The sequence below is a fragment of the Mus caroli genome, unplaced genomic scaffold, assembly GCF_978045245.1.
Source record: "Mus caroli unplaced genomic scaffold, Mus_caroli_1 scaffold_18, whole genome shotgun sequence".
Taxonomy (NCBI): Eukaryota; Metazoa; Chordata; class Mammalia; order Rodentia; family Muridae; genus Mus; species Mus caroli.
The window spans coordinates 16,727,155-16,740,172 of record NW_028227273.1 but is presented as its reverse complement, the minus strand read 5'-3'; the positions used below and the strand labels follow the sequence as shown (position 1 = coordinate 16,740,172).

Sequence of the window (13,018 nt, the reverse complement as noted above, 5' to 3'; positions counted from 1 at the left end):
AGACCAGGCTGTCCTGGAACTCAGAAATCTGCCTGCCTCTGCCTCCGAGTGCTAGGATTAGAGGCGTGTGTCACCACGAGCGGCTTCTTCTTTTTCTTTTTCTTTCTTTCTTTCTTTCTTTCTTTCTTTCTTTCTTTTTTTTTCTTAATTTCAATTTTAGTTTTTATTTAGAATAGTGACCTTTGGTATTCACATCAGAAGGCACAGCAGGGATCCAGGAATATCTTGCTAGGATGTAAGTAACAAAGTTAAAAATCCCACCAGAACCAAACACTGGCCACAGCTTAACCTGGGTCCAGGTGGGAGACACAATGACTGGAGACTGGCTTCACTTGGTACACTGGCCTAGCTCCAGGGTCTTCATGGATTCCTCCAGCTTCAGCACTCCACTTTGCTGGCGCAGGCGGTACCTCTCAGCCAAGGACTGAAGCATCCATTTATCCCAAACCTTGTTGTTTTGAGAGCCATAAATGAAGACCTTGATAAGTTCTTCAGGAGATTCTAGGTTCTTCAGCTCAAACATGGCCTGGCTCACCTGCTCTAAAAGAGACATTCCAGATCCCTGTGGACCACACAGAGATTTTTAGCACTAGCGACTGGACCTGGAATACTTCTGGATCTTTCAGGTCTTCAGGAACTTTCACCCATGGGGGAGATGTCTTTACGGGTCACAAGGGTTCTCATCATAATTCCTGCCAAGGAACCAGACTTCAGGGAAGATGAGATCAAGCTTATCCACAATGGCCCACAGCTCCCTCTTTTTTTTCTTAATGAATTTTGGTTAACCCATACCACTGAAACAAGGTCTCTTCACATCTAATGATGTCATTTTTCCACCCTCCTCCTGAAAAAAACTGAGTGCAGTGTCAGTTTCAAGGAAATTCTGCTTTTCCTCAGATCTTTCTGTGCTTACTGCTCGTCTACTCTGGACTTTCTTTTGCAGCAAAGATCCATTGGGAAGGCCAACACAGTGGCTTTAGCCCTTCCACAGTATGTCTAGCTTTCCCACAGCGTTGTATCCATTTCCACAGTGTTGTATCCATTTCCACAGTGTTGTATCCATTTCCCAAAGTGTTGTATCCATTTCCCACAGTGTTGTATCCATTTCCACAGTGTTGTATCCATTTCCCAAAGTGTTGTATCCATTTCCACGGTGTTGTATCCATTTCCCACAGTGTTGTATCCATTTTCCACTCTGCCATATTCCCATGCCTCCAGACTTACACTCAGAGTGGCACTGGCTACTTCCCTACCAGGAATAACGTCACACCTGAAAGACTCCCTTGTACTTGTTTGCGTTTCAGCTGAATGGTTACCTATATTCAAACTGAGTGTGGCGTCACATGCCTGCAATCCCACATCTCAGTGAGCTGAAGCAGAAGAATCAGAGGTTTGAAGCCAGCTGGGATGCAGAGCAAGTTCAAAATGATCCTGAGCTAATACCGAGACCTTGTCATAAACAAACAAACAAACAAATAAAGAAGACCCATTCAAACACACGTTTTCTAACTTACACTACTCTGCCTTCTAAGCAGACAAGTCTGTTTGGGGCTACCATTACATCACTGGCTTTAATTCTATGTGCACCAGTTATTTCCAACAAGATTTTTATTCATGCTGATTTGTGATCTCATCATTTCAGTGTATGAGTGCTATAAAAGTAGAGACCCTGCTTGACAACAAGTTCATTACTCAGTTAAGGTCTGGAAAGGCAAATGGGAGGGAAGAAAGGCAAGGAAAGGAGAGGAGGGAGGGGAGGGCCAAGGAGGGGGAAGCAAAGGAAGGGGGAGATACGAGAAACAGGGAGAGAAATACATAAAAATAAGGAGCAGTGAAACAGTTCTTCCACCAATGTTTGTGTGGTGTATTTGTGTTTGTGTCTGTGTGTCCATGTGTGTCTGTGTGTCATGTATCTGTATGTATAACTGTGTGTATGACTCTGTGTGCCTCTGTCTCTGTCACCCTGTTTCTCTGTCTCTGTGTGTGTGTATGTGTGTATGTATGTATGTATGTATGTACTGTGTATTTGTCTGTGTATGTATCTCTGTGTGTCTGTGTATGTCTGTCTCTGTCTGTCTGTCTGTCTGACTCTGTCTCTGTCTCTCTCTCTCTGTGTCTCTGTCTCTGTCTCTCTGTCTGTCTGTGTGTGTGTGTGTGTGTATGTGTGTGTGTGTATGTGTATTTGGCTGTTTGTGTGTGTTTCTCTTTGTCTGTGTATGTGTGTCTGTGTGAGTCTGTCTCTGTCTGTCTGTCTCTGTCTGTCTGTCTGTGTGTCTGTCTGTGTGTCTGTCTGTCTGTCTGTCTGTCTGTGTCTGTAATGTCTACGCATATGGGTACATGTGAAGGTTGGAGAACAGCAATGTCTGATGGCTTCTTTCCTCACAGTTTCACACAGGTTTTAGAATCAGTCTTGATCTCCAAGCTCACATATGGGAAATGCTAACCCATCTTTCTGGCCCCTCCTTGACACTTTTAAAAAAATTAATGAGCGGGGCTGGAGAGATGGCTCAGTGGGTAAGAGCACCCAACTGCTCTTCCGAAGGTCCAGAGTTCAAATCCCAGCAACCACATGGTGGCTCACAACCATCCGTAATGAGATCTGGCGCCCTCTTCTGGAGTGTCTGAAGACAGCTACAGTGTACTTACATATAATAAATAAATAAATCTTTTTTAAAAAAAAGAAATTAATGAGGACTAAAAGAAAACTTTCTCTCCTTCCTTCCAGTTCTCCCACTCTTCCTGCCTTCTTCCTTTCCTCTCTTGTTCTTCCTTCTGCCTCTCTGCCTCTCTGCCTCTCTGCCTCCCAGACTCCCTCCTTATAAATAGGACTTGACTTATAAAGAAGGTATGACTTGAGTTATCATCTTTCTTGATCATTCTGAATGATCATGAACATAGAGGAACTCCGTATCCTTTTAACCATGTGTGTGTACGGTAGTGTTTCTTGGTTCATACTGACTATTTTTGCTAAATTGCTAATGATTCTCAGAATCAAGGGCCATCTTCTCCCTTGGACTCAGTAAGAAGCAGAGCGTTCTATGCCTGCTCTGTTGCTAAGTGCCTGGCCCATCAGGTCTCAGAGAAATGAGTAGATGGCTGGTGATGCCAAGAATTTATGAGTATCAGGCAAAGTATTCATTGGTTATTCCATTTCTTCTTTTTTCTCTATCGTTATCCTTTACAAATATAAGTCCTCTATCATTTTAAGAAAGCTTATAATTACTTAGATTGAAGGGAAAGAATGTGATGAGCCAGAGACGGGTGGGCAGCCAGCAAGTTTCTCGAGGATCTTTGAAGAAAAGGACTCTTTACACGAATAGAGATGAAAAACAAATTGAATATGCAGTATTCAATATTCATTTTCTCATTTCTCTTTACACGTATATGATTATATACCCCACTGAACAGTGAGATTATAGAAAATATTGGTTGCTGATCTGATCTGTGGTTTCTGATTCTTCCGTGTTGAATATGTATTACCCATGCTCACAAAAGCAGTAAGGACATTATTTTCCAAACAAAATGAATGCCAAATATTGATCTTAGAATAAAACCTTGCAGCCATTTTTAAATATTCATTATTGCCAAACTGGGATCTATATGATATTTGGCATCCTAGAAGAATTATAAATTAATCAACATCATGAATCATCTATACACTCAGGTGAATATCTATACTTGCATGCACATGATCAGGTGTGTTGCATTTTGAGTCTTTATTCCAAACCCGACTCATCAGGTCAATTTGTCTCATTTCCCTGGCACCCTCACTAGTGTGACATTTCCAATTCTATCTGCAGATTTAATTAACGTGCCACCCGTTCACTCTTCCGCAGCATGGACAGCCAGGGACATGAAGCTGGACGCAGTGCTGAAGGCTACACCACCTTGATACCTCCCACAGTCTGACAACTGTGCTCTGCTTTACCTGATTCTCAAGCCAGGCTGATTGAAACTGATTTTGCAAGTAAAATTCACTCAGACATTGCATCAAATGATTTATGAAGTCCACACAGCCGGGTGGTGTCCCATTAATCACAGACACTACAATAATCTATTTGTGTGCAGCAGTCCTCATAAATCGGAATAAAATAAATTCCACAAGCCCATCTTCAGCTCTTGCAACTGAACACATTGTATTCTTCGGAGCTCCATCTACATGATGCCGTGTTAGCAGCGTCTGGAAGGTTTCTGAGCTTGGTCAAATGAGTCTAATGCATGCCCAAGCTAAAGAAACTATTGCTGTTCATCTACTGCCAAATAAGAGAATTTCTTTAGGGCTGAGCTGATGTAAATAAACAGAATAATTAAGGTAACGACAATAAATGTAGTGGAGATGGTTTTGTTAATATACGGTCCGAAATTATGCCATCAGATGAAGTGTTTTGCACCACTTACGTGTCTTCACCATTTGGAGACTCTCGTTCCCATGCTAGGAAGTGCTTTTAGAAATTCTCCTTGGAAGCTGATCTGTGTTGAGCATAACAGAAAGACGTCCTCCGGGCATGGAAGGCTCACTTCACTTATACATGTATTTCACTTCTTTTTTTTCAATTAATTTATTTATTTTTATTAGCTATTTTCTTTATATACATTTCAAATGCTATCCCGAAAGTTCCCTATACCCTCCCTCTGCCCTGCTCCCCTATCCATCCACTCCTGCTTCTTGGCCCTGGCATTCCCCTGTATTGGGGTATATAAAGTTTGCAATACCAAGGGGCCTCTCTTCCCAGTGATGACCAACTAGGCCATGTTCTGCTACATATGCAGCTAGAGACACGAGCTCTGGGGGGGTACTGTTTAGTTCATATTGCTCTTCCACCTATAGGGTTGCAGACCCCTTCAGCTCCTTGTGTGCTTTCTCTAGCTCCTCCATTGGGGGTCCTGTGTTTCATCTTATAGATGACTGTGAGCATCCACTTCTGCATTTGCCAGGCACCGGGTGGGATAGTCTCTGGATAGTCCATCCTTTCGTCTTAGCTCCAAACTTTGTCTCTGTAACTCCTTTCATGGGTATTTTGTTCCCAATCTAAGGAGGAATGAAGTATCCACCCATTGGTCTTCCCTCTTCTTGATTTTCTTGTGTTTTGCAAATTGTATCTTGGGTGTTCTATGTTTCTGGGCTAATATCCACTTATCAGTGAGTGCATATCTAATGACTTCTTTTGTGATTGGGTTACCTCACTAAGGATGATATCCTCCAGATACATACATTTGTCCAAGAATTTCATAAATCCATTGTTTTTAATTGCTGAGTAGTACTCCATTGTGTAAATGTACCACATTTTCTGTATCCATTCTTCTGTTGAGGGACATCTGGGTTCTTTCCAGTTTCTGGCTATTATAAATAAAACTGCTACGAACATAGTGGAGCATGTGTCCTTATTACCAGTTGGAACATCTTCTAGGTATATGCCCAGGAGAGGTATTGCTGGATCTTCCAGTAGTATTATGTCCAATTTTCTGAGAAACCACCAGACTGACTTCCAGAGTGGTTGTACAAGCTTGCAATCTCACCAGCAGTGGGGGAGTGTTTCTCTTTCTCCACATCCTCACCAGCATCTGCTGTCACCTGAATTTTTGATCTTAGATATCCTGACTGGTGTGAGGTGGAATCTCAGGGTTGTTTTGATTTGCATTTCCCTGATGATGAAGGATGTTGAACATTTTTTTTCAGGTGCTTCTCAGCCATTCGGTATTCCTCAGTTGAGAATTCTTTGTTTAGCTCTGAACCCCATTTTTAATGGGGTTATTTGAATTTCTGGAGTCCAGCCTCTTGAGCTCTTTGTATATATTGGATATTAGTCCCCTATCAGATTTAGGATTGGTAAAAATCCTTTCCCAATCTGTTGGTGGCCTTTTTGTCTTATTGACAGTATCTTTTGCCTTACAGAAGATTTGCAATTTTATGAGGTCCCATTTGTCAATTCTTGATCTTACAGTTCAAGCTATTGCTGTTCTGTTTAGGAATTTTTCCCCTGTGCCCGTATCTTCGAGGCTTTTCCCTACTTTCTCCTATGTTAATTTCAGTGTCTCTGGTCTTATGTGGAGGTCTCTGATCCACTTAGACTTGAGCTTTGTACAAGGAGATAAGAATGGATCAATTCTCATTCTTCTACATGATAACCGCCAGTTGGGCCAGCACCATTTGTTGAAAATGCTGTCTTTTTTCCACTAGATGATTTTAGCTCCCTTGTCAAAGATCAAGTGACCATAGCTGTGTGGATTTATTTCTGGGTCTTCAATTCTATTCCATTGATCTACCTGTCTGTCACTGTACCAGTACCATGCAGTTTTTATCACAATTGCTCTGTAGTACAGCTTAATGGCAGGTATGGCAATTCCACCAGAGGGTCTTTTATTGTTGAAAATAGTTTTTGCTATCCTAGGTTTTTTATTTTTCCAGATGAATTTGCAAATTGCCCTTTCTATCTCAGTGAAGAATTGAGTTGGAATTTTGATGGGGATTGCATTGAATCTATAGATTGCTTTCGGCAGGATAGCTATTTTTACAATATTAATACTGCCAATCCATGAGCATGGGAGATCTTTCCATCTTCTGAGATCTTCTTCAATTTCTTCAGAGACTTGAAGTTCTTATCATACATGTATTTCACTTCTTAAAAGCCGTCTAAAATTAGAATGGACTATATCCATAAAGGCTGTGGATGTTCCCTTAGGTAATAGCAAGTTTCCCCCCTCAGAATGTACATGGAGAAATTTAGTTTGTTCTAATGACAAAGAGAAGACATATTGTAAAGATCCAACAGTATATAAATAAGAATTTTTAAAAATCACATGGACTCTTAATACACAAAGATATTCACTCTTCCTATATTGATAGACCCAATATTTTGGGGGGTTGACCAGTATAAATATTTTTGGTTGAAACCCAAATTTTTCAGAACTTTATTTATATTTGTGCTTTTGTACAGAGATACAGACATGGAAATAACTGCAGATAGAGAGAAAATAAGATGAGATGAGCTGCTGTGAGCATTGTATTATCGCCTTTCCTTTTAGAATCATTTCTCACATCCCAATCATAGTTTCCTCTACCTTCTCGCCTCTCAGTGCCTGTCCTCCCCATCACCCCCTCCTGTTCCTCTTCTCAGAAAAGGTCATGTCTTCCATGGATATCAACCAGGAACCTCCCCTCATACTGAGACCGGGCCATACAACCCAGTATGAGGCTAAGGGTCCCAAAAGCAGGCAAAGGAGTCAGAAACAGCCTGACTTCTGCTATTAGGAGTCCCAGCAAAAAAGACCAAGCTATAAACTGTAATATATATTCAGAGAGCCTAGGTCATTCCCATGCATCATTACTTGATTTCTTTAAAATCAACATTATGTTGCAGCTGTCTTTCTAAATACAATAAATATCAAAATGATATTTTATTATCTTTAAACTTTCATCTAATGAGCTTATTTGATCAACTATTTGCTACTGAGCAGTTAGTAAGTCTTTCATCTATGAACAACGCATCATGCTTTCTGATCATCTCTACATTTGTCCTTACTCCCTTCTTAGAAAAACTGTTCTTAGAATAAGAAATTGTCTTAGAACAAGACTTGTTTTTATTTTTCTTAGAATAAACTCTTTCAAATTGTAACATCTGGTTCAGGGGCTATGTCCAGATAATATTTACTATGTATTCCCAGACAAATTTCTAAGAAAAAAAAATGTATTGAGTAGTACAACTACTGATAATTCCTGAAAGAACTTCTTGCCAGTGCTAAGTATCATGAATCCTATTTCCCAGCCTTTGAAAGTTCTTGTGAACCCCATAGATGAGAAGTATCTTATTGTTCATACATTTTATATTTGATGGCATGCTTTCTCATAAGCTAATTGTGCTTTCTAATCAAAACCAAGCTATTAATGTAACCTAGTAACCTTCCTTCTATATTTCTAGTCAGTGCAGTGGTTTGAGTAGGGATGGTCCTCACAGTCTCATATATTTGAATGCTTTGTCATTGGGGAGTGATTCTACTTGGCAGGGATTAGGAGGTGTGGCCCTTTTGGAGACTGTGTGTCACAGGAGTGGGCTTTGGGGTTTCAAATCCTAGAGCCCGGCCCAGTGTCTATCTCTTTCTGCTGCCTGATGACCTGGATATAGAACGCTTATTTCGTTTTTCAACACCATGTCTTCTTGTGTGCCATCATGTTTCCTGCCGTAACAATAATGGACTAAACCTCTAAACTGTAAGTCAAACCCAATTAAATGATTTCCTGTATAAGAGTTGCTGTGTTCATGGTGCCTCTACATAGTAATAGAACTTTGACTAAGACAGTCAATTTCAAAAATTGAGAAACACCAACATTCTTAGGACATTGGTATATTTTCTCAAAGTGGCAATGTCACCAACATATTGAACACATTTTTTCTGATTCTTGCATATTTGTTTAAATCAAACATTAGATATGTTTAGGTTGAATCAAAAGCTACACTCTTTGAATCAGATAGCCTACCTTCAAATCCTGATGTTTCTATTTATAATCTATAATATGACTGAAGATATGGTACTAAACTGCTCTGTGCTTATTTCCCTGTCTGAAAAAATGAATATAATAAACCCCAATACCTAGAGCTGCTGAGAAATAAAATAAAAGGATCACATGAAGTATTTAGAATAAACCTGGTAACAATGTAAAAACAAAGAAATTATTACCATTAATTGTAGTAATGCTTGGATCCATGAAACGCTCAAATGCAGACCACCATGTTTATTTTTAATGCACTTTATGGATCTGCTTGCAGATAAGATACACTTGTCATCCACTTTGACTCCGCCTTAATTAAGATTTCATTGCTCTGAAGAGACTCCATGACCAAGGCAACTCTTATAAGGGACATTTAATTGGGGATGGCTTACAGTTTCAGAGGTTCAGTCCATTATCATGATGGCAGAAAGTATAGCTTAGAAGGCAGACACAGTGCTTAGAAGGAGCTGAGAGTTCTGCACCTTGATCCAATGTCAGCCAGGAGAAGATGGACTATTCTGTGCCCTAGCCGGAGCTTCAAAGTCCACTCCCTCAGTGACATACTTCCTCCACCAAGGCCACACCTCCTCACAGTACCACTTCCTAGGGGTCAAGCATATTCAAGTCATCACAGACTCTCCGGATTTTATTTTAAGAACTGTATTTCTGTTTTAAGTTAGCATACAAAGTCATTGATTTCATCACAGCGTTATCATACATGATATCACACACACACACACACACACACACACACACACACACACATTGTTTCTGCCTTGACTAAGCAGAAATTAGACAGGTAAGGAGCACTACAAGGATAGGTTAACTGAGATGACAGGAAAGACCTGGGAGTGTTAAGTCACTGTAATTTTAGTGAATTCATGGTTCTGGATAGGTGATGACCACTTCCCCCCATCAGCAAGCAAGGCCATGTAAGCACCTTTGCAACAAACAGTGAAGCTCTATAGTGAAATAATTATATCTGACTGGAGTGTACAGCCTATGACCTTAAAATATTTCTATAATCTCTCTGAGCCTCATTTCCTATTTTGTAAAATATGTCTCATCATAACTTATGATGAGATTTCCACAAGGATTGAAGGACAGAAGATATACAAAATACTTGAATATATATAGCTCTATTTGCATGGTCAAGGGCCTATAGGAAGCAGAAGAGGAATTAGAATGTTTTAGGACACGGGTTGGTGAGATGACTCAGCTGGTAAAGGTACTTGCTGCCAAGCCCGGAGCCATGAGTTTGATTCCCCAGGAGACCATGGTGGTCGGAAAGAACTGATACTTATAAGTTGTCCTCTGACCTCCACACACACATCCTGCCCCAACTAATATACATGAAAAAAAGTAATAAATTAACATAGATAGGTAGATAGATGATAGATAGATAGATAGATAGATAGATAGATAGATAGATAGATAGATAGATAGATACCCGGGGATCCATCCCATAATCAGCCTCCAAACGCTGACACCATTGCATACACTAGCAAGATTTTGCTGAAAGGACCCTGATATAGCTGTCTCTGGTGAGGCTATGCCGGGGCCTAGCAAACACAGAAGTGGATGCTCACAGTCAGCTATTGGATGGATCACAGGGCCCCCAATGGAGGAGCTAGAGAAAGTACCCAAGGAACTGGGGGGATCTGCAAGCCTATAGGTGGAACAACAATATGAACTAACCAGTACCTCCCAGAGCTCGTGTCTCTAGCTGCATTTGTATCAGAAGATGGCCTAGTCGTACATCAATGGAAAGAGAGGCCCATTGGTCGTGCAAACTTTATATGCCTCCGTACAGGGGAATGCCAGGGCCAAGAAGTGGGAGTGGGTGGGTAGGGGAGTGGGGACTCAAGGGTATGGGGGACTTTTGGGATAGTTTTAGAAATGTAAATGAAGAAAATACCTAATAAAAAAAAGAAAAAAAAGATTCTTCTCTTTTCTTCTGACTCTCTCGACATCTTTTCTCACAAGACATTCACAATAAAGTGCCTCCTGGCCAAAATACAAAAGCAAAATTGTCCTATTCCCCGATGGATTCAGGTGAAAACTGGAAACAAAATCAAAGTATGACTTCAAAAAAAAAAAAGACACTAGAGAAAAATGGATCTGGATCTGTAAGGATGAGCCACAGTGACAAGTCTGAGGGTCTACGCTGAATCCTGGTCATTGGTCCTACCAGTTGTAGCTCAACAGTTTTAACATCTGGAGACTAAAGTGGTCATGTTTCAGTTGGAGGTCTGATTTGCTATATTTATTATCTGTTCCACAAGTGCTAATTGGTTTACTCAGTAATAACCTGTAGGACTGTTTAAAAAAGAGAGATAAACATTGTTCTTAAAGATGTTTAAGGAGCAATCAGCAATGGCACTGGTGAATCCGTACAGATGTCTGACCAACAGGGCCAATGTGAGGGCTCCAAATAAGTAGAAAAGCCCCCTCCCCCCTCACACTTGCACACTAAAAAGAGATGCGTCTCTGAGCACTCATTGGTGCACATCATTTTTCTAGAAACAAGAAAAACATCATGATACAGGCCCAAGAGTTTGGACTTAAAGAAAAGAGAAAATAATCAAATGAGGTCTGTGTATGCTGCCACACAGAGCCTGAAAATGAAGGGAAAATGAGAGAAATATACATCATAGATGCTTAGCACCAGAGGTACTACGGCAGCATTCAGGTATGTGAAGGATAGGTCATGCCCATCGAATCAGGGCATGAAGGGCCCAGGTAACAGATCCAAACATCAGATACCATCATCTCACTGGCAGCGGTGGTAATCCAGGTGACCAGTTATCGAGGACAAATCAATTAGAGGGAACCTTGGAACGAAATTATTAAAATAGGGCAACAGGAAGTAAAGGACCCTTTTGCATTGACTTGGGGGGAACAGAACTGGAAACAAGAGCTATGGGAATGCTAAAAGCAAACGACCTGTTCTTTGTTGTAAGGCACACAAAGATGGTGTCGGTGATATACAACATGTATGAATCTACTAAGAGTCAGCTCATGTCAAGTGGTCAGAACCCGAAGACACAATTTCCTCATGTGTAAAGTGAAGGCTTTTGGACGTGGTGGCATCAGAAGGGCTTCCTAGTGCTGCTGGAACCGTATTTTTCTCCTCATTTCTATAAGAAATCTCAGAGCAAAGAGCCTTGGGGAGAGCAGTCCTTTTTCTGGAGTACAAAATGTTTGTAGTTCCCTTACAAAATTATCCTTAAAGTATTCATCTGTGAGGTTGTGATTCTACTGAAAAACCTGCAGGGGTTATTTTTCCCCCAGGTTCTAACTGTACAGCGAAGTAAAGTAAACAACAAAGCAGAAAGTAGAAGGCAGACTTAACCCATGAGACTCAAGCATTCCTGCTCTATTCTGGAACTGCAAACTCCGCCATGATGTGCTTGGTTCTACACCACAGCTCGCTGCTGCTTGAGATTTCCCACAGGTTTGTTTGTTTTCTCATTGTTCTTTGCTCCTCCTTGCCACAATGTCCATTTTGCTTTCATGCCACTTGTAAGATGCCATCATACATAAGCTACAGCATTACCTCACGCACCACCAAGAAGAGAAATAAACAAGGTTCAGGAATGTCACAGCTGCAAAGTGCATCTTACTTTAGGAGGTATTAAAATAATTCAAAGGGATGTTTTGGGGTCCACAAAATAAAGTATATGTAGAAAATAAGAACCAATGAGGCTGTTTGTGTCTAAAAGCTTCAACGGGTCTCTTACAGGAGCCTGTTGGCTGAGATGTTGGGATTACACCATTTGGTCCAGCTGTACCAGCCTTGAGTCCCAACACATACTGCTGAGTAGCTGGCCACCTCAGTTGCTTTTTCTTATGCCACAAAAGTACATGTTTCCTGCCTTCCTGTCTTCCTGCCTTCCTGTCTTCCTGTCTTCCTGCCTTCCTGCCTTCCTGCCTTCCTGCCTTCCTGCCTTCCTGCCTTCCTGCCTTCCTGCCTTCCTGCCTTCCTGCCTTCCTGCCTTCCTGCCTTCCTGCCTTCCTGCCTTTCTTTCAGCAGCATTTACTGAGGACTCTCGGGATCCCAAGCACTGTCCTCAGCACTTTACCATTTTCTTTTTATTTTATTAAACAACTTTTTGAGGTTATAATATAATTATACCATTTCTCCATTCCTTTTTCTCTCTCTTTCTCTGAATCTCCCATGTTACATGTGTATGTGTATGTGTATGTGTATGTGTGTGTTGTGAATATGTATGTTCTCTGTGTGTGTTTTTAAATACATAAAAACAGCCTGCTAAGTCCATATAATGTGTCTATGTACATGTGTATATGTATGTCCTTAAATGTGTGTGTTCTTAAATACATATATAGAGCCTGCTTGGTCCGTAAAATGGTGTGTGTGTGTGTGCGTGTGTGTGTTCTTAAATACATAAATATAGCCTACTCAGTACATATACTGTTTCTATGTATGCATATGTATGTATGTTCTTAAATGTGTGTGTTCTTAAATACATAAACAGAGCCTGTTCAGTCCATATAATGATGTGTGTATAT

The 13,018-nt window shown here is 40.8% G+C and overlaps 1 pseudogene; it reads right to left on the bottom strand.

Moving 5' to 3' along the window:
* Positions 1 to 328: 328 nt before the first annotated feature.
* On the bottom strand, positions 329 to 687 carry LOC110312197 (developmental pluripotency-associated protein 5A pseudogene; annotated as a pseudogene).
* Positions 688 to 13,018: the final 12,331 nt, after the last annotated feature.